The 22,972-nt window shown below is 44.4% G+C and overlaps 1 protein-coding gene across 1 annotated transcript in view; it reads right to left on the bottom strand.

Annotated features, from left to right (window-relative positions):
* LOC119170327 (uncharacterized) overlaps nucleotides 1-22,972 on the bottom strand; it is a 115,100-nt gene that overhangs the window by 74,670 nt on the left and 17,458 nt on the right. The window lies entirely within an intron of this gene.

Here is a 22,972-nt window from a genome sequence, read left to right as displayed (position 1 = left end):
TTTCCAGACAAACTCGCTTCCCTGCACATGCACCAATCTAGTTACTTCTTGTCATTTTTAATATTATTTACTTATTCATTTCTATGTTATGGTTCACATTGTAGTCTCACAGCGAAGTCGTGTGCACCACTTCCCCCTTGTGTCTTGTACTATGTGGACGGGCACACGAGACCACCAGAATGCTAAAGAAGGCTAAAACGAAGGAAGGTATAGTACACACTTTTATAGAGATTGGCGTTTATTTCTAAGTGTTCTGTGCAGCACACTTTGGCACTGCTGTAAGCCCCGGAGCGGTGTTAAAAAATATACCTTCGTGTAAACTTTCTCGTTTATTATGTCAGTTTTCTTTTTCGGCCACCTCGTGTATAACGCGCGGGCTCCTAGATCGAGGCACACCCCGGCGCTTCAGGGCTAAAGCCTTAGTGATGTAAAAGCAGCTTCGCATACGTAAGCGTTTTATGCATAGACGCCGATGCAGCAGCCATCTTATATGGTACTTTTTTGCGTGTTTTTTTGTTTTGTAACTACTTTTCCCTTTCTTCAAATACCTCCCGAAGGTGCTTCATTTTATTATTTTCTGTGCATAAATGAGCGCATCAAGCCGCAATGGAATGACGTGCATTATGTCATAAATGTTTATCTTAAAACTGTTTTAAGGTGCCAACAAAATGGGAATGCATTTGTCTTACATTGTTTCCATATGCGATATCCCGCAGCGATCAGTATCTAATATCGCTGCTGATATTAGCGCAATTTGGGTCGCAGTAATACAGTTAAGTTGTGTAACCAAATTTTATCACGTTTTCAAGCCCACTTCAATTTATTATTACTGGTGCTCTGGCTTCTTTGTTGGTCAACCACATTCCGTCTATGCACGCTGTCATACCACTTTGTTCTTGGCGTACTTACTTTACCTATTTCGTCCCATTCTACTTTCTTTCACGCCAACCTGGTCAGTTCTTTGTAACTAGCTTCAAATTTTTAAATGAGACATGGTGTTGGGGGGGATGTCGGCGCTGTTATATGACACCGGCTCTTCTATGTTAGATGATATTGCAAAGCAGTTAGTGCCCCAAACATAACGAAAGCACATAGCACAAATGTCGACTCACCTAAATCATGTTGCCAGTCTTAAAACTCATATTATGACAAAATGATTTCTTTACTAAGTCGAGAGGCGGAGTTTGTGTCATCTGATTGCCCAAATATGTCATATTTTATTGTGTCACTAAACAAACAGAAACATACACAATGCTCGAAAACCACGCTAAAAATATTCGGTTACTGCATCTTATATAACACACTTTTCTGCATGAGAGGCAAGGCTCAGAATTTAAGTTATATTATACGTAACATTTCTTTCTAAATATCATACCATACATAACGTCTATAATGCTTGTTCGTCTATATATTTATGAAATTTGCGAACCTTTTGTAGCGCCTAGTTCGTTTCACTGCTGAATTTAAAACTGTTCACTTTACTGTAAAGAGTACTTCACCTTTATAACATCCTTAATGCGGCAATGCGCACTTTTCAAATACTCCAAATTCAGAGTCTGACGTAAAAATTGAGTATAAAAAGAATAGACATTTATCGCACTGTAAAGTTAATTTCACTATGAAAAGGCCACAACAGAAAGTATTTTTCGAGATTGTAACGGGGGATGTGAGTGAGCAATTATTACATATTTAGTTGAAAAAAAAAATTCGGGCTAGGAAAGTAGCTATAAACTCTTATTGTACTACAGAAAAACAACTTGAAAACTACTCACTTAAAGCGAGTACATATTACTATCTAAGAAGATTTATTAGTAAATATATTAGTGCATGAAAGGGCATAAAACAGAATTCATAGTCGGCGTGATGGAGTACGCGATTCAATGGCTGTGATTTCTTCGGTGTGGCTAAAAAACAAAGTTAATGCTTACAATGTTTAGCTGTATGTAATAAGGAACATGGTTGATAATAGGAATACTAATACTTTAGATACGGAGGGTCGCATTGGGCCGTGTTCCTAGACACGATGAAATATGCGATGTACCCTAACCGAGTTTTGGTTTGCAAAACGACTTCACTTTCAGTTCTATTAGGACAGCGTAAAGATTCTTCATAGAGAGTAGTACCTAATGAAGTAATTTTGAACAGTCCCTCCCTTGCTTTGAGTCGAGTAAAAACATTCATCTTTCATTTTGCCAGCAAACGCTCGGACACTCTTCTCCAGAAAGCCCGGTGTGAGAAATGTGAAAGAAGTTTTCCAACTACAAACGCTCTTAATCACCTTATGCCTGAGCCCCCCGAAAACACATTTTGCATGTATCATCGCTTTATGCATCATAATAAACCTATATTTCACGACAAAAGGACGTCAATACCTCGCGAAGAGCGAGGCTTTGACTTTCGTCCTTAGGCCCTCCCGTTCATCGCTTTTGTTTCTGATTGTACGGCCCATTTATGGCTTCATATTCCTACGTAGCCGTATATATAAATGAAACGGCTCAAGGAAGTCGAGTGTCAGGAACTGTACAGCTTGGGGGGCCTTGACTCTGCACTGCTATTGGCGCCTATGAAAGAAGACGAACGTCGTTTCCGGACCTCAGCTGAGAGAAGTAAGCGTGAATCACCCGTCACTGCTGGATAGAGCGAGCGACCCGCAACTTCACCTTTTGTTTTATGGCCTCCGTGGGACGATGGTTTTTGCGAGCTAGCACGGTGCAGGTATAAGGACAAACTCGAATATACATATAACGATAAGAAGTGTAAGCCTGGATAAAACAAAAGTCGCGCTTCGCAAAAAAAGGGTGACCGAAGGAGAACGGGATATATTGGTATAATCCTGCCATAAATCTGTCTTTGCAGAATCGCTGCGCCGCGCTATTCTTCGCCCGTATTCCCGGCACCTTCAGAGCTTTCTCTCAAACACTTCATTTTTAGTGTTTTTTTAAAGCTTCACGAGCAATTGTGCTTTTCTTTTCCTCCTCATCAAAACTCTCTCTCCCTCTCTTCCTCTCTCCCTCTCTCACTGTGTACGCCGACCACATTTCTCAGCTGCGTCCTCACCTCTTTGCCCCGAAAAACGCACAACTATATTTATTTCGAAAATGGAGCCAGAAAAAAAAAGGAAGAGATGCCACTTATTTCTTGTTCGTCTAAGTTTTATTTCGTGCTATGTAGGAAACAAAAATGTGAGTTGGCTTACGTTTCAGCCCCGACCCTTTTGTATCTTTAGAGCGAAGCGGTGAATGAGACGTACACACTAAATGTATTTATAGCGGCGCCTTGGCGGTGCTTTCGTGAAGTTTAAAACGCGAAGTGCGTGGAGGGGTGTAGTCGTGTCCCATCCCTCGACCTCTGGAACCACCTTGTTCTGCTATTTTCTTTCCTGCAATTTTTTTTGTTATCTGGTGTTTTCTTTCCTTCTTTCTCCTCGACGAACGCAAAAGTTTTTAAAAGAAAGGAAAGCGGAGATGAATCTGAACGGTACCTCTCCTCTCGACTGTTGCGGTTCTTGTCGCAGATGCGACCGGCGACGACTGCGGCTCAGCCTGCCTTTGCGATCCGCTTTGGCCCCGTGTCAAGACTTCTTCGCTTCAAGGGGTTTTGCGGTGGTGCGCTGTGTCCTCCCTCGACATTCCCTCCTTTACTGTCTCGCATTACTCCTCTCAATTTCCCTGGTGCTTTTTTTTTTCTTTTCGCCCATTTATTTCTGCTTACTCGACGCCTCGCTACGTTTCTTTTTCTTCCTGTCACGGCACACGCCTCGTCCGAGGCTTCTTTAGGCCAAGCACGGCGCCGCCGAGGCTTTAAAGTAAAGTGCTGCTGACGAAGGGGAGGCCAACGTATAAGGCGGCCATCATAATTCCTGGGCACGATCACTTTTAAGCGCCCTGCTCTGGAGAGCGGCTCGGTCTGTGTGCGCGTGTGTGAGTGGAAATCCGTCGCCATCTATCGACGCTGAAGCCGCCGCGCCGTGGCCCCCGCTGCTTTGCGGCGGGCGACACGACCGCAAGTGCAGGTTGGCTTTCAGGACGTTATCCCTTAAAATAAAAGCGTGGCACCCAATCGGGCAGAAGGGACCGCAGTTGAAGCAACGAGGAGTGGAGAACAGTGTGAGAATTGAGGACGTGGGGATGAAATAAGGGGCCACGTCTATTTTGGGGTCATCAAATTTGCTCTCTGTGCTGGTATTTCATCTGTTTGCGTTTTAAGTTCATTAATATCGAACGTGAGGCACGTATTACACGTAGAAATTGTACAGACACTAGGGTTACAGCTGAAGTTTGCTGACCAATATTTTTGACTTCTGGGGAATGCCAAGGAGGCAGAAACACTTCAATTGTTGTTTTCACTGTAAATTTTAAATTTTTTGTCCGCTTAGTTATGTATTATCATTATTTTTCAGTGCACGCTTTTTCCCAATATAGGAGACCTGACGTGTAGCAGAAAGCCCAGATCACACACATGAACAGCCACTACTTTTCTCTCGTTCTTTTGTTTCCTTTTATTTCTCTCACTCTCACAAATTCTTTTTCTTATGGTGTAAGTTTACATAGGTTAGGCGTGTTGGCCCACAACTTTAGGCATATCAGTGATGTGCTGAATTTGCGAGAAGTGCACCTGCCAAGCATTGATTGCCACATTCAATACACATAAACGTTTTTGTTGTTGATTTTCTTGTTGCTTTTAGTCAGCTTTTCTGCATCATAGCAGTTATCCCACTCACGAAGTCGCTGGTGTCATTGCGACAAGCCCACTTAAATGCATCAAATGTTGCCGTGACTTCTATCAATTTCACGACTTATCCTGCTTTCTGAGGAGAACCATTGTATGAGTCGAGTCGTTCGCAGATGCAGACGTCGCGAAGAGGCTAGGCTCCATGCTGTTCCAGTGCAACGTATAGACTGTTGTGGTAACGAGCAGACGGTACACAGACGAAAATAGCGGGAACAGCGCGCAATAAATAAGATGGGCAACGGGGAGGAAAGGTAAGTGGTGAAGGGAGCGTTCTCGTGCTGCTATGCATATGAGCGCATCTTTTCCGGCAATCCATTACTGTCGCTCGGAGCTAATGGCTTTTCGAAAGGCGGGTGAACAAAGTGCAACGTCGAAGCAGTTTATTCACGCCCGAGGCACGATCGTGCCGCGCGACTAATGCTTCCGCTTGATTAGCAGCTGCGAAACACAGCGTCGGCAGAGCCGTAAGCTGACAGGTATATAGAGCTCAGCGCGCCACGCCATAAAGAATGAAAGCCCCGCGAGAGAAAAAAAAATGAACGGCACACAACGCGCACGCGAGACAGTTCGCATTTGCACTCCCAAGGGGCTGACGCGCGCAGGCGTCGTCATTTGTCTCGATTGCAAGCAGCGCCCCCTAGCTGCCGCACTCGGAGTTGCCGCGTATAGCGGGAAAACGTGAAATTAAACCAACCTGCACCCCACACAAGTGCAACGTGAGCACTTCGTTACCTCCGCCCCCCCCCTTTTTTTTTTCAGAAATAAAAACCGATTTCCGCCAAGCTAAATATAACTGGTGGAAAAAGAAGAAGAAAAGGACAACCGGCGCTGTAGAATTTTAGGCGCGTTCGCGGGAGCTGTTTTCTATTGTTATATACTTTTTAAATGTTATGATATACACAAACGGCAATGAAGAGACAGCACTGCCGGCGTTCGCCGGCAATCAGACTTGGGCGGCCTAATCCAAACAAGCGCTAAATCAGGAGGCACATTGAGCGTACGTTTAGGAAGGGAGGGCATTTGTGCTTTGTTCGGGCAACGGCTCCAAATCAAGCGGTGCTACACAATACTGGAGCAGTTGACAACACCGAAGCTAGGAGAGGGGGGAGGCGGAGTTATCAAGAGCAGTTTGCTGAGCGATGTATTTTCCAAGTAGGCAGGTACAAACACGGGGGGGGGGGGGGGGGGCAGAAAATGAGGATGAACGAAGGAGAAAAAAAAAAGGAATTTTAAAGGCTATACCCCAGACTCGGCTGTGGAGAAGAACGAAGGAGTTGAAAAGAGCATGAGTTTAGAGAAGAGCGGGAGGTAGCGAATAACAGCGTCGTTGTTCATTTCGGAGCAAATGGAGTAGAAAAAGCTGATTGCGACTGTCGAGTCGCACGTGGCTTGTGGACGCAGCAGGGGCGCAGCACTTTGAAAGTTTACAAAATGAACGAGAATGACAAGAAAGACAGAAGCGGTGCTGCTGAATTGAAGGAGCCCGCGTGATTGGATGTCCCCGGAGCATGCTGATGTTAGCTTTCCATGAGCTCTGCCTTGTAGTTTTCTTTGTTTTTCTTCTCTGTCTTTTCTCTTCCTTCCTTACCCAAGTCTTGTGTTCCCATTTGGTTTTATTACAAGTTCAGCGCTGCAGCGTCATTTTCTTGTGTTAGCTCATCTATAGGGCTTGTGTCAACATGGTCCCGTGTGTATATGTGTAGTTCTTTTTTTCTTGGTGATGTCTCTACTGCAGTCACATATATGTTCTAACTATGTGACGAACAGCACGTACCTTCGTTAAAATGATATTGCTGTGCAGAGGGAAGGATGTATTTAGGGCCCGTGGTGTCCACTAGCGTGGGTGTCAGTCCGACTCGTAAAGGTGAGCCTAAAGGCTGAACAGCTTGAAGATAATCTTTTTTTAAGGCGAAAGCCTAAATTACCTTTTCAACGGCGGAATTTGACCATCGGTGTCGGCATCTCTACGTGTCGCGGACAAGCGGTGCGAAAAACTTTCACCACCTAATGGTATTACGATATGACGTCACTATGACCTCAGAAACCAACACAGTGTGTGACGTCACTGTGAAGTAATCTTGACGTCACTGTTACGTCAGATGAAGGCGCATCTCATGACATGGTAACTTGGTTATATGTGACCCGAGCATGGGGGCTATGGAAATCTCAGTGTGGTGCCTCCGATCTTGGAGGCACTGCAATCATTTTTAGGTACAGAAATGTTCCGTAGCGAGACACTGCCGGATAAGTACATCGGCTAAGACAAAAGATGGCAGGCCTGCGCGGAAGGCGCAGCACAGTCGCAGCGAAAGCTAGAAGAGCAGCCTTTCAGAACCTTTGCAAAACACTCATTGTGTTACTACTTCAAGGACCTTGGTTGATACCAGGGCATAAATAATAAACTTTTGGGTAATGGGCTGGCTTTCGCTATGCTATTTTTCGTCATTCTTCTGAAGTTGTGAAAGACTGTCTACTTGGGACAGGTAATAACCGAGGAGCCGAATCACGAGATTGAAGTAACTAGAAAAATAAAAATGGCGTGGAGCACATTTGGCAACCACTTCTAAATTATGACAGGTAGATTGCCACTATCCCTCAATAGGAAGGTATACAACAGCTGCATCTTGCCAGGGCTTAGCTACGGAGAATAAACCTGGAGACTTACAAAGAGGGTTCAGGTTAAATTGAGGATGATGGAGCGAGCAATGGAAAGAAAAATTCTAAGTGTAACCTTGAGACAAGAAAAAGCAGAGTGGATCAGTGAACAAACCGGAGTTAAGGATATCATAGTTAAAATCAAGAAGAGGAAATGAACATAGGCTGGGCATGTAAAGCGTAGATTGGATAAATGGTACTCAATAATGGTAACTAACTGGATTCCCAGAGAAGGCAGGTGGGTTAGGGGGAGACAGAAGGTAAGGTGGGCAGATGAGATTAAGAAGTTTGTGGGTATAAAATGCCAACAGCAAGTACAGAACCGAGTTGACTGGTGGAACATGGGATAGGCCTTTGTCCTGCAGGGAACGTAGTCAGGCTGATGATGATGACTTTTCTTCTAAATCTACCGAGTTCTCAGAGAGAAAGTGGGTTTCTGGCAAATCAGAGTGTGCTTGCGGAGTTCGCACTAGACCCCAGTTATTTACACGCAGTTAAGATAAACAAATACAAAATAGGTATTCTGTCATAGCAAGATACGTCATAAATTGTTTAGTAGTCAATGGTCTACAAGTGGTTTTTAGTTATTGTAACAATGTGCTAAAGCGATCAAAACTGCTTGTAGGATCTACTAAGGCTCCGCAAGCCGCAGCTTTGTGTACCTAACTGCCGTAAGGGTGCGTGGGTGAAATTTCATGCACGTGTACGAAGGCTAGTATGGCGCATGTTTCAGTACTACTTGTGCAAACGAGCCCCGCACAGAATACGTGAACCGTTGTAAACGCACTAGTCTCCAAATAAATTTTCCTACTTTACCATCCACAAACTAAGAAAAAAATAATAAACAATAAAAAGATCACGAAGAGCCTATGCGGCAAAAACAAAAAAAAAATTGTTCAAGTAACACTCAAGCACCTCTCTGAGAGATGGTGGGATGCATTAAGCCTCGATGATTAGGGGCTAAAAGAAAACCCTCACTCGGCCACCTGCTTTTATGAACGTTATCGTTAATTAGCGAACATTGTCGCACCTTTCACCGCTAAGTCCAATGCTGCGCACGCTTAGACGGGCTATCCAGTTCTACGATGGTCATTTGCGCGGGCTTGTCGTTTATGACAGTTTACGGCGTAAAATTATCGCTGTCACACATAAACGAAAATCCCGCAGGCAACGCAATCACCACCTCTGCTAAATGCATAAAAAAAAAACAGGGCTTCCAAACTGAATGAATCGCACATTTTTGTGTTGCTAATTTTCGTTAAACCGAAAAAGGAAAGGAGATCAAATGAAGAACAAGGATACACACATGAGCATACAATCGTCAAAGCTAAGTCGAGGCTTACAAAGGCTTAAGCCACCGGAGCAGTCGGTTCTAGGCAGATGAGGGAGATCCCCAATCACGCGAAAGATCTCTTAGCGCCAGCCGCGCTTACTTCGGTATAGAACACGTATCGCATCTACAAAGTCAGAAACGACGTCGCTATTTCGACGGATGTGTCTAATTAAAGGTACGCTTCCCCCTAGCACGCCGCGGCTGTACTCAAGCGAGCAAATTTATCAGTTAGAGCGCAGAGGTACCTGCAAGCCAAGAGCGATGAAATGAATGCGGTATTGAACGACGTGTCTTTTGCTGTCACTGTCTCTCTTCTTTTTAAATATTTTTTAAGTATTTGCGCTTCACTTCATAGTATGAGGGCAGTTGGTAAAACGAAAAAAAGGAAAAGTTAAAGTCGGTGAGGCTGTTCACAACAATAGAGACATAGCGGGTTACTTTCTGTAAAAAGACGTAATACTGCTGCAAAGAACGCACGTCCCTCTTTGAATAAGTTGATTACACATACGGTAGCGTATGTCCTCTATGTGAGCGGTTCGATTGTTTCGTTCAATTGTATGCGTTAATAGTAAATTCGTGCTTAAATACAACACTTTGGTTCTTACATGAAGCTTATTACGTCTAAAAGGTGGCTTAGTTGCTATTTTATGTCGTTCAGAAGAAATTATATCCCCTAGATTGAACCGTTACAGAACAAAAGGCAGGGTAAACATTTCAGTGGACTATCGTTGTAAGTTTTTATCATACATTTCATACATCTTTATCCTAATAGCCCACAATATGAAAAAACAAAAAGGGTGGGAAGATAGTTATTACAGCGAGCAGGAAATAACATCTGATGGTGAAAACGAGAGAGAGAGAGATAATTTATTTGCATAAAAGTAGAGAGGTTTGCTTGAGCTACAGTTTGTTCTGGCCTGCTACTCTACACAGGCAAATGATGATTGGGGAGTGAAAGAGGGATCAATGACGATCGTAAGGTAGCGAGATTAGAACATGGTTTTGTTATCCCTGGGTAACTCTACAGATGTGCACCAAGTTTATCCTTAGAAGGCACGGGAAAAAAAGTAAAACTGAAAAAGGGGCTACCTTCGCGCACATTGTTTAAGTTTTGCTGGTCCTCGCTTGGTAAATATAACAAAATTCAAGAATATTATTCGGAGTTGTCACTAGCTTATTGCAATATACTGCATCTTCATTCTGTTGTAAACATTAGCTCTCTTACATCTTTTTATCCTGGGATAAAAGCTTAGTCTTTATTTAATGACACAATGTGCGTTGCCTTATAGCACAAAATTTCTCTTCTGATTTCTTTCTTTTGTATTTGTGAACTTCTGTGGGCTGTTTCCTTTCCGTCCAATAGACATATTCAATTTAGAATGTCTGTTTCTATTGCCCTTTGTTTGACGTCTGCAGTTTGTGTATTTGCTCTTACAATAACCATGCACTTGGTTGCCCATTTTCCTGATCAATTCCTCCATATCTACGCTATTTTGAGGTAAAAACACCAGCGCCTTCATTACTAGACTATAGAGTGCCTCGATACGTGCGCCCCCGAGGAGCGGGCATCGAGGCACTCAACTAGAGTACGGGGCGTAACACCATCTCTCGGTGGCGGCTGCAGTATTTCACAGTATTTTAATGGGAAATAGGCAAAGAAATCATATTTGCCTATTCGCACTGGTTATAAACATTTGCTCGCAGTTTGATATAGTAAATATCCACTAGGACAATCTCGTGGCATTCAGTATCGTTCCTAATAAGCAAGGACAAGTGTCCAGAATACTTGAATATATGACACCACTACCAATAATAATGTCAGCGGTGACATTGGAAGTACAAGATGCGTACACTTCGCATTTCATTTTATATACGTGCTCGGGCTTTACTCTTCCCATTACATCAGTACAGAATAGCAGCAACTGCAGTAAGCCAAATCAAGCTGAACTAACACCACACAATTAGTCAAATCGAGGTTAACTTTGAAATGCGAATCAGTTCTTAGCGGACTTCAGCGACTTTGAATCTATCTATCTATCTATCTATATATCTATCTATCTATCTATCTATCTATCTATCTATCTATCTATCTATCTATCTATCTATCTATCTATCTATCTATCTATCTATCTATCTATCTATCTATCTAGCCGCTTACGTTTGGGGGCACTCGTGGTCCCCCCCTTAACTTCGCGTGAACCAAAATTAGCATGGGAGGATAAGATGGTTCGACGAATAAGATGCGCTGCTAAAGACCTCAATAAAGTCACAATTTCGTCACGTACATCGTCAAACACGTCCCGCCAGACAGTGGCACATACCCACGGGTGGGTATGTGCTTCTGGTATGTGGGTATGTGCCACAGGTGATCGACACTTGGTATCCACCCAGGAACTACGGGAACACACATGGGCAATTGTAACGTGCGAGCGTTAACAAATACTTGAAATTGGTAGCGTCGACCCCACAAATGCAAAAATAAGTGTCAGGGTCCCAGCTGGAATCAAACCCAAGCATTCTGCGTGGCAATGAAGCATTTTATCACAGAGCTACGCCAGGTCTCGGAACAACTTTTCAAAAAGACTTTCATCTTCGTGAAACGTCAATAGTGGTTGAAGTGCTGCCTACCCAATTTTATAAATATTACACAAGTGCTCCTTTCATATATCCGTCACGTCGGGTTAAAGTTAATTATGCTTAGTTGCCATGAGCTGAAGTAATTACATGGCAGTGTTCAGGGCCAGCATCCTCGCGAGCATCAGCGCTTCATATGAGCTTCTGGTGTTGCAAATGCGTATGTTCCAGTTGGCATCGTTGCGCATTTGCAAATAACTGCTTATATAAAAATCTGCCACTCTTCAACATATGTCTGTGCGTGCAACGTTTGCCCATATATTTAGCGCCACTTCATGTCGTGTCAAACAATAAAATTGCAACGCAGTCACCTTACTACCACATGCTTCGCATAACGTCGATTCCCAGGTGCATGGGATCTGCCAAATGTTTTCACGGAGCTAACGCTTTACCTTTATACCATGCTTCGAGATCATTGTCTTACGCTTTGACAATGTGAGTGCGAACATTGCCTGATCGGATTAAGTGGGTCGTTTAGAATAAATATTTTTATAGTGCTTGTCAAAGTATACGCGAGGTCTCGAAGCGGGCTGTCTACAGCGATGTTTCACGTACGCACTTAACCATAACCTCCACAGGACGTAACTGGGCCGAAGGCTACTGAACTTACAATGGCTTGCCTGATGGTTCAAAAGGTATAGTAAGGTAATGCTGAACTTTTGCACTTGCACGCACACAAGCGTTTCAGCGCGCGGTTGCCGTCGAAGACGAAGAATAAAGTCGGCCAGATTAGGATCAGGCAAAGCGCTGATCCTCCGAAACAAGGGCACGTCATTAGCGGGCGTTCGTAATTAGTTTGCGCACTCGCGGCGCGAAGAAAACAAAACGAGATGGCGCGGGCCTTTTGAATGTTACCCAGCAACAAGCGAGGCCGGGCATGGAAGAACAAGTGCGTCCGCTTGGCACATCGTATGGGACGCTATACGAAGTTAGTGCACGCACATGCGACATCGCCGGACCTGGCGGTGCCGGTAACGCTTTGTGCGAAGGTGCCGGTGGAAGAAGAGGGTAGAGAGGAGGTGAAGAGGTCTGAAAAAAGCTCGCAGAGGATGTATGTAGTGAAGGCGGGTGGTCCGGTCCTGGCTGCAGAAAAGGGGCGCGGACGAGGCAAAGCCGGGATAATACCTCGTTAATGCTTTAACACACGTGATTGAAAAGATTTAAAAGGATTTATGTACACGTAATTGGGATAGGTTCCGCGCGGGACGTTGTTAATTCGGGCGGCGGTGCGGACTTTGGCGCGTGTACGCGCTGGCTGGCGCTCGCCCTCGCGCGTAACTGCCGGCCCGTGTCGTGAGCAGTGCTCTCACCGAGGATAGGAACAGCGGCTGGCTAATTAAAGTGGCGGGGGCCCACGGGGCTAGGAAGGAGGAAGGAACACCCCCCTCCCACCCCCCCCCCCCCGCCTTTCATCCTCAGCGCCGAGCTTCATTTCATTAGCGCCGCTTCGGCTGGACGGGTTCCGAGATGTCATCTGTTCTTCAAACAGCACGCCGAGGTCTTCCCTTGATTAGCCCCGAGCCCCACTTGAGCGGCGCCCTTGCGACTCCCTTCCCCCTTTCATTCCCTTTCCAACGCAGACCGCTGTTCCGGCACCAGTCGCAACCTCTGGACAGTCACTCCGAACGCGACTGCTACTTCGCAGAACAGTTGTTACGGCGTACTGACCCGGCGCGCAGGCGCGAAGCGCAAGGGTTCTCGTAACTGTACAGTCCCTTCGGTGCGCTCTTGCACGAGTGCGCAATTCATAGTTTAACATGCTTAGCGGAATAGAGGGATGTATATGCGCATGCGCAGTACGCTATATGACCCGTTACCGTTCACTATTACTGCTTTTAGCATTATCTAGTTGTGCTGTTTACATACAGTACATAAAAATTTAGCGGTGGTTTTGGGGGATCGCTTCGAATTGGAATTGGTGTTGCTGTTGAAGGATTTACCATGTAGCAAATGACTATTTTAAATAGCTTCTCTTGTCATCACGCAGCTTCCACGACAGAATATTATGGACAACTTACTGGACTTCTTGATCTTGAGACCACTTCACATTTTCGACGTTAGTAGGCCTAACAAGATCCGTGTAAACGTGTCTGCAACATATTATTTTTCGCTTTTGGTGCGCGGACCATTTTTATAACCTTTATTACTACGAAAAAGTTGCAGTATTATTTACTTTTACGGAGATGCAGGCGAGCATTGTAACTTTTTCGTTTTTTCGTTCAGTTTTCTTTTTAACGCGTTCATGTTCCTCTGGATGACGCCACTGTGAAGGCATGGCTGCGTAAACGCTGTCCCGCTGCTCCTAAAACACGCTGTACGCCACGAACGTTTCCGCGTGGTAGCGCTGATCCTTTGACCCATTATACAACATATACGTTAAAATAAACTTGCTTATCTACGCAGAGGCAAACGGCGTGGGAACTAGACTCCTACGTGAGCGTGTCACGAAAGGTGAAGAGTGTCCCACTGCACGAACTGACATTTTTCTTGTTCGTCCATTGCTGAGCAATTCGAGTTAAATCTGACACACAATTCAGCAGCTGAATCCTGCTCCTATGTCATGTTAAATTTTCCGCGCGACGCAGTTGCTCATTTCCAGACTGCTGGTCCGAATATCTGACGTTCGAAGCACAGTCATTGAAACTGCAGGCAGTGAGTAATGACCCCTTGTGCGTGACTCGACTTCGTAAAAAGCTAGTAACAATGCAATAATGAAGAAATTGTGGATTCCCAATATACTTCAGCTACACAGACAGCTTTATTTCTATCATTTCAGATTTTGCGCGTGATAGGTCTGCAATATTTAGGATAGGGTGGGGTAAAACGAGACAAAAATTTTGAAATAGCGAACATTTATTTGCATTTTACTCTTCACAATAAACATCAATGCAGAAACTTTCCTTTGGGTATAAGGTATGAGCTACATAAATATTTCTATGTGGCCACCACTCAATAGAGTATTTGAAAAATGAAATAAAAAATGCCCCAGATGTCTCATTTTCCCCCAACCTGCATGCGGGCAGAAACGAGATTATGCGTGGAGCAAAACGAGATAGTGTGGAAAAAACTAATTGCTTCAGTTTTTGCAGTAGGAAGACTTGAACTGCACACTTCGAGGGCCCTTATGGAGGCCTAAGAAGCTCAGTACTTAGACTCCACGCATTGACTCTAGACAGAGCGTGGTGTTGTGTTGCTCCGAAACTCCTTGCAGATCAAGCACGGCCAGTCTTTCTTTGTGCTAATGTTGTCTTTCTTTGAACGCTTGCATTTCATTGGATTATTCAACAATTGGAGGCCACGTATGTTTTGACGTATTTTCTTCAATTGTTTTCGCCGTTTGGTGGAGAACTGTTATGCGTTTGATGACTTTTTACTTCGTCCGGTGGGCTTTGTGACGCAGCAAGTTTAAAACTGTGCTAGATTCATATTTTATAGCGCTCGTTTTTTTGTTACCAGAACAACTGAGAAACGCCGTTAAAAACACAATCGCAAGACGTGTTAGCGAATGACTAGAGTATAAAGTTGGGTGTTTTGGTAAGACATAAGTAAAGACGTAGCGCGTAAAATGTTTTACGTGCTACGTCATCAGTTAAATTTCAACAGCTTCACTTGTAGATTCTGCCATTTTCTTATGCGTCTCTTGAGAGCATCTCGATGCAGCGAGAATGAAGGGAGTCATGTCCTGAACGACAATCAGTGCTTTTTCATGTCAGTTTTCTCCAAGCAAGTTCTATATAATACTTTCTCGCATGTCTGAGCAGTCATAAACAAGGAAATATAATATATACTGAGATAAAGTTAATGGTTAAATTATCAATACACTTTCTAAGGCAATTAGATGCCTCTTTATCGCGTTCTGCCTCTCTCACATGACATAATAACAGAAAAATTCCGCTTTGTCCCCGCGCACTAAATGAACTAAACTTTTGGTGTTATTTAGCTTGTTGGCTAAAGTAGCAAAATAAATATTTACGTTGCTATATTGGCGTAGGAGTAACTTCATGCACAGATCTGAAAAGCTCACCGAGCAGAATTTCGACACTTTTTGACGGGTCTCGAACACACTGAAACCAGCCGCGTAATTTTTTCCGTGTGACTGTTGTGAGCAATCAGCTTTTACTCATGAAAATGTAGACAAGGAGCTGCACTTATCGATGAAGAAGAGAAACAAATAAAAGTAGCTTTTGTATTAGCTACAGAAGCTGTCAATGTCAAAATGTCACGTTTTGCCCCATGTCTAATTTTACCCCGTCCTACCTAAAGGATTTTTGAGTACAGAGAAACACAGACTAGGTTGAGTAAGTTGGATGTGTCTATCTGAAAGGACGTAAGGAAAGACAGGGCGTAGCTCTGGCTGACATAAAACTTCCTCGGATGCATAAACTTATCAGCTATGAATTAACATGTGCTTTTGGCTTCTGCGGAATAAAATTCTTGCGAAATTATTTTTGGGTCATTGAAGTAGGGGTTGTGGGAGTACATCCCTCGTTTTTTTCATTATCTGGCCATACATTTTTTGTTTGTGTGGTTAGTATTCATAATGAAGAAACTACGGCTCATTGATTCTTTCTTCAGTGACATTTTGAAGGGAGCAACCTCAGTTTTATGTCCGACAATGACTTATTTCGAAAACAATGAACCAACATATCTTTTTCTCTTTGTTGGTTGAGTAACAAAACAAGCAAGAAAGGAATCTCCGAAAACCAATTTAAATATCTTACTCAGATCGGATCTTATCACTTTCCTTATTTCAGACACGGCTTAATTTCATCCCATAATCATCCGTATCTGCCTCGTCACTTCGTTTCCGGAGCTATAATCCGTGTACGACTCTCCTGCCAACAATTAATCTTTGCTGTCTGGCCGAGGTGACACATCGCTCTCGAATATTGCATCTGTTATTGCCTCTCTCGGCTTCGCCAGGAATGGCAATTTCATTAAAACGGGCCCTGCCACGCGGCCATAGAACAAACAGTCCGTGGAGGGGGACGGGCCACGCTTCTCCTTCGTACTCGCCATCCCGCTTAGCGCCATTGATTATCGCATTTTAAAAAAATGATCCCCCATTTAAATAATTCTGTTTGCTGTGTTCGGCTGATGAGCTTTTTTTCCAATCGTGGCAATTTTTTTTCACATTTCTTTGTTTTCACTCGGGACGAAACCCTCCGAAAGTGTTTACGGTACAAGTGAAGCTTGAGCTGTGATTTATTAATAAATATTGATTGAGAGCAGCCTCGTTTTAGTTTATGGACTCTTAGAGTGATTGCCTTGGTCCTCCACACCCTTTGCATCGTCGGTAAGAGTGGGGTTTTAGCGTTTCGCTGAAAAAGATGGATATCTTGATATGCGCGCGTATCTGCTGATTTTTACGACCCCGGATGGTCATTGTCTCTAAATACTTTTGCACCAGCGTAAATTATTTTTTTGTGTCTCGTGGGGCACTTGAAGTATGGGCATTATGTGTGAATGACTGCTCGCAACAACCGAATCAGAAGAATGGCTGTTGTATTTGTTCTAGGTGCTGTGGGAAGGCGAAGTGACGATTGTTTTGTTTTGCGATAAAGCTTCGAAACAAGTTCCAGTGAAATTCTGACGGCGTCCACCATTGAAATTTGTTTCTGCTGTTGAACCTAGCACTGAACAATGCGAGCATTGCAGCCGCAGCTTCAGCTGGTCACGATTTTACAAAACATGTAATAGCGAGTATGTGTTGGTTGTATAATACATAACAAAATATTGATTTTTGACGCCATTAATACATGCAACGTTAAGCTTACTGAAGAAATGATTGATGATTTGTGGGGTTTAACGTCCCAAAACCACCGTATGATTACGAGAGAGTGGAGGACTCCGTAATGGAGGACTTCGGAAATTTCGACCACCTCGGATTCTTTAACGTGCACCCAAATCTGACCACATGAGCCTACAACATTTCCGCCTCCATCGGAAATGCAGCCGCCGCAGCCGGGATTCGATCCCGCGACCTGCGGGTCAGCGGCCGAGTACCTTAGCCACTAGACCACCACAGCGGGGCCAACTGAAGAAATATTACTGAATCACGATGGTTATCACTCTTGCTCTGACGTTTGACACAAAGACTGTCTTTTGTAATGCATTCTCTGTGATGTTTTTAAGAGCACTGTGTAAATAATTCAGGTAGGTTCTTGCGTACAAGTCAAAAACCGAAGCTTGGTCAATGACAGAAAGGGAAATGATTCAATGAAAAGCTGAAGATGTGAGCCTGGCTTTCCCAGTTGGCGTGTTACTCTAGTTACGTGGCGAGTGTTATATTATATACCCGCAGGAGAGTAAACGGTGTTTTTGTGGTGCGGAACAAAGATGGCTGCGCTTGATGGGGTTAACGGATTGCTTTTGGTTGGCTCTGTGTTGAAGTTTCTTGATTGTGAGGCCAGGTTGCTTTGCTTCGTTGAAGGCGAGAAAGTTCTGGCCAAGTACCACCTCATACTCATCGGCATAAAGTAGTTGACTGGTGAAACAGCCGAAATAGTTGCGGTGTGGGTGCAAACATTGAGCCTCTCCGGTGAGCCGCGTCAGATATACTTCAAGTTGAAGACCTTGTCTAGCGAGCCCGAGGTTGAAGAAGGCAACTGCTCACGTTTAGCGGGACTCTTCAAAAGGTGCTAGCACTTTTGCGCTGCGTTTCTACACTGCTATAGACAATGCCTCATCAGTTTTCGAAGTAACTACACTGCGACTCATGTTGCGGATTGCGTGTACCCCATTGGGTTCCGTTGTGCACGCCGCTAAAAGCTGAACACGTATTTCGTGCACTTGATTACTGGATGGAGCTATGCCTCAGCCCGTGTATCTTCAAATAAGGCAAATCGTAATTTCGATTGCAATTTGAGCACCACTGTCTTTTCGTTCACAAATCCATGTCATTAGCTTTCTAATGAATAAGCTCACGTGCTTAAGAACACTGGCATCTTCGTGTTGGCAGTAGTTGATATTTAGAGCAGACGCACGCTACGAATACACGGACATGATGTGTACACGCACAAAAAAACATACGCGCACGCTACCCACGCGGTACTATTGCGCGCGCGGTTGTGTGCGTGTATTTATACGCACATGCAAAATAAAAACTTTTTGTGGGAAGGATTACAGCAGCTTAACTTGAGAATAGGTAGCACTAAGACTTACGCAGAAAACAAGCACATGATATTCATATAGTCACGCAAATAACGCAACAAATTTCCTAAAGCGCTTATATAAACAAAACATACTCCGCGTTTAGAGAAGAGGGAATATTGATAAAAATGCACACAAGCTAAATAATGTTGTACTCACTGAAGATAATTATGTCGTCGCGAGCGAATTGATGAGGACAAACTACGATAGCACCATCACCTTGTTTCCAATGCGTAAGACTGATTTGTGCCGTTCTCCTTCGTGCGTCGTCTGCATTCGTCAGGAAGTGATGGAACAATACCTGGCCATCTTTTTACCTCGACCACGCATCGCTACACGCAGCAATGGTCTCTGGATATCACTTACCTTTTTCTCACATTTGCGCGTGTGGCATGGCGAAAAGAAAGGAACTATATGGCCACTTCTCAACATGCGCAACGTGGTAACATGTCTCCTTACAAGTTAACTCTGTTAGCGCCGTTTCCAATCGTGGCCGCTCAGTACGAGTCGCGAATCGGCACGAGTCCTGCTGAAGCTGTAAGGTAGTACTCAGAGACTGTCCCTTTGATAGGTGTCGCCTGCATTCACGCAGAACGTGTCTCGGGGGTCTTATTCGCAAAAGTTTCTTTTCGCATGTATGTTTTCCTCTTTGTCAACCGGGTTTCCTAAAGCAACGTCCCGCATCAAAATTGGCTGAAGTGTTGTCTGACGAAAACTTTCGTCGCAAGACGCTTTTGTGTACATGGGTCCCGTTCCTGTCGGACATCAAATTCAACGCACAATGGTTAGTCGTACAGTCCAATCCTGCTCTTGTTGTACATAGTATAAGCAACATTTATTCTGGTGCGGTGCAGGCTTGCTTGTTAACATCTATAGCGACATATTTAGGTCGTTTCACGGATCAATTGGGTAAAGAGGCCCATACCGCTCACTGGCATGTGTCCAGAGGAATGACTGCAAGCGCAAAGCATGTGCCGATGCGAGTGCTGCCACATATATTCTCGAGAAAGTTTTCTCGGTTATTTCTCTCAGGGAACCGCGTCTAGTTGTGGCAGCTTGCCTGAACGTTGCCTTGTATTCCGCAGTGGGCATGTGTCCACTATTGAACAGTGTGATGATGCAATTCGCAGGCCTTTTTACGTAGGCGTTTGATATCCATTGCACGTTAATATTACGTGCGTTAGAACTTCAGAGTCTGCAACGCCACTCTCGAGTTGCTAATGACCCGTAGCTCAGCTGTATGGTTTACGACGTAGCTAAACGCCGTCCTTTGTTCAGGCCGGGAGGCCGAAGGGAAAAGGGCTCGCTGTCAAGCGAACCCAGACATGCGGGCCAGCGAAGCCGTGCGAAACGGCTATGTTGTAGAACCATCCTGGATACCAATCGAACCACGCCATTCTCGCTCACCCTCGACCGCAGGATGGCCGTTTTCAACAGACGCAAGCAGTTTCTCCTCGTGCAAGCCAGTGCCATGATGGTACAGAGGTCTCAAGGAGCAACGTACTCTTCGGTAGTAATATACAAGTACAGCAAGATGCACCAGCAGATACTCGTGTACGTGGCACTCGGTCGCTGCACGAACGTCGACAAGTTACACCTGACGAACGCCAACGGGGACCGCCACTTCTACCACAGCACCTCCAACGAACACAAAGACGTTCTGGGCGAGTTTCAGCGTCTGGAGCCTCACAGGTTGCCCAAGCCAACGCAACAATACCTTCGTACCCTACGAGAAGACATCGACCACTCGACCGAGTCCACCCTTGCTCTTCTCAACTGGCGTTCTTTCAATGCACACGTTGCCGACATCGAATATGATCCGTTCTAACCGCAGCCGACGTTCTCTGCTTCAAGAGACGTGTAACGCTATAAACGTGCACATCAATGAATTCGTTTCACTTCTCTGTTCCAATGAAGCGGAGTGTCCTGCGGATAGTGTACGCTGTAAGATAACATCTCTTGTGTATATATATAATCTTTATAGTTTTATGCAGCATAGAGCAATCATTTTTAATGAGAAATGAGTCTTCCAGCTCATCGAGGAATGCCTTTTTTGTACTTTGCAAAAGAAAATCTCATGTGTATACATAGTGTATATATAGTTCATCAAAATGTATATAGCACATCCAAATGTACATTATTGAACATTTATATGTAATGTACCCAAACAACGCTGTCACGTCTAAACATGAGAGCAGGTGATGTGTACGGAGGATTCATTGGTTACCTGACCATGTCCGATCAAGCTCCTCTAACATCATTCACTTAATAGATATAGCGGTGACCTTCTGTTGTAAAGAGAGGAGGTAAATGTGTATCCCCGTTATCTTCTGCTATGAGCATGATATGGTGTTCTGCAGCCACGAATACTTTATAGCGTAGAGCATGCCGCTTTAGAAATCTTCTACTTTCATTGCCGGGTTTTCGTTCGAAGCTGCGGATCAAAAAAAAAAAAAGAAAACGGCTTTCATACTGACATTTCAGACGCTCTACCGCACCGATGAACCTGAAAGCGGATCGAAAAGATCAACCTGCAAAACGATATATTTTCACTGTCCGACACTGAGAAATTTTCGACAACTCTGGCTTGTTTTACTTTCTTAGGATATGTTGGTTTGCAGATTAAAACGTCACTGAGGGCGGGAACGATAGCTCTGGTGTACATTATCCGTGATTGCTGATGAGATTGGTATTATTGCTGTGAAGTGAAAGGATCAAAACAAAAAAAGACTTGCCAGATCATTCAACTATAAATAACAAAACTCTCTAATAGAGAAGTCGCACTAAGAAGACAGAATTGTTTAAATGTTAATCAGAAAGATGACGCGTATCAAAACACTAAAGGTGGAAAGAGAGCGTTACTCGGCAACACAAGCGCAACAAATTTATGTCGCACCGATTAAGTCGTGCCTAAGTCATTTGCTGGCCGTAATAAATGCCGAAAATTACCGAAGTAAATCCGACGAGAAGCTAGAGATTGCTTCTTCATTTTTTCTTCCAGTCTCGGCACCACTCTTAGCGATGGGAACAGGATCAGGCTGAGGAAAGAGATAGCGTCTAAGCGCCACGTTCCATGTGCACCGCGACTCGAAATAAAGAAAGAATGGAGTGCCAGGATTCAATCTGCTAGACAGAAGAACGGTTTCAAACAGATTAAACTCGCGCTCGGTGCCATCTCTCAATCATTTCGTTTCTCCTCAGCCGGGCACTTTATTATTCTCGACTCGCAATTTCGTACATTCTCCACACTCTCACACTTTTCCTCATTCTTGTTCCCACCACCACTTTTCTGGGGTTTTTTTCTTCGCTTTTTATGCTTTCACTCGGCGAAAGCCATTCGAGGCGCTTCGTCGCTCGCTCGTTTGTTAGCTGCGCAAACTGGCGTGGCCCGCTCAGTCAGCTTGTCTGTCTGCTTCAGATCGTGTGTCTTTCACCACTGCAGCCTAATATGTAGGACGAATATTCTATCATTGTCCGACACTGAACGCGCCTCTCACGTGCTTTTATTACCGCGGCAACTCAAAGAGAAAAACTGCACCCCACGCCGTCGATCGCACATTTCTCATATTTTGCTAGAACTTATTCCTCTGTTTCCCACCTTGCAGTTAGCGTCCTTATCTCTGGCACTCTCAAAGCGGGATAGTAAGTTTTTCTCTCCAAGATTCACGCATGCATGCCTTTTTTCAGAACCCCCTTGTCTCCTGATGTTTCCCTTTTCAATTATCATCATTTCTTTTCTAGTGGCACCGCTTTCGTACCTCGTGTCGAGCGTATTCCTGTAAATGTGCCGCATCCAAAGGCGTGGTGGAGACGAGAAGCATCGTACGTGCTCATAAATTGAGCAGGAAGCGTGTGTAATAGCGCTTTTTAAAGGGGGGATGGTCTCTATAGTATTGGATTGAAAGAGACCCAAGACGAATGCTATCAGGTAGGCAGACTCAGAGTGAACATCTCGGTCTTTCGCAGATCACCACCCCGTCACTCTTCTGATCCGTGCCATTTGATGCGTATTGTACTTCAATAAAGCATATCTTGATGCGCAACACATCTGTGCATGCTTGCATACATAAAGAAAGGAAAAAAAACACAACCGAACCTAAATTAATAAACACCTTCGATCGACGATTTGTTGCAAAGATAATATAAATAGGAGGTGGAGTGAGAGGGGACCATAAAAGTAAAGGGGGGAGGGGAGGGGGTGGCGCTGAAAATAGCATCGTAGATCAATCAGATTTCCCTCTCAATACTCTCTACAGTATACAGATATCTGCACAAGTGCAAATGCAACGTGGGTACACACTTGCCAGGGAATCTGAAGCACCGATCGTACGCTCTCAGAGTGCATTATTAGCTCCTCTTTGCAGCGAAGATGCACCTTACTACGCTTTGGTGGATACCACCCGTGGATAAAACAAAGCGTACAACAACACTTTTCGCTGCCCCTACCCCTATGGCTACCGCCGATGC

This window comes from Rhipicephalus microplus, chromosome 2 (genome assembly GCF_043290135.1).
Source record: "Rhipicephalus microplus isolate Deutch F79 chromosome 2, USDA_Rmic, whole genome shotgun sequence".
Lineage (NCBI taxonomy): Eukaryota > Metazoa > Arthropoda > Arachnida > Ixodida > Ixodidae > Rhipicephalus > Rhipicephalus microplus.
The sequence above is the reverse complement of the archived record's forward strand: the minus strand, read 5'-3'. Positions and strand labels throughout refer to the sequence as shown.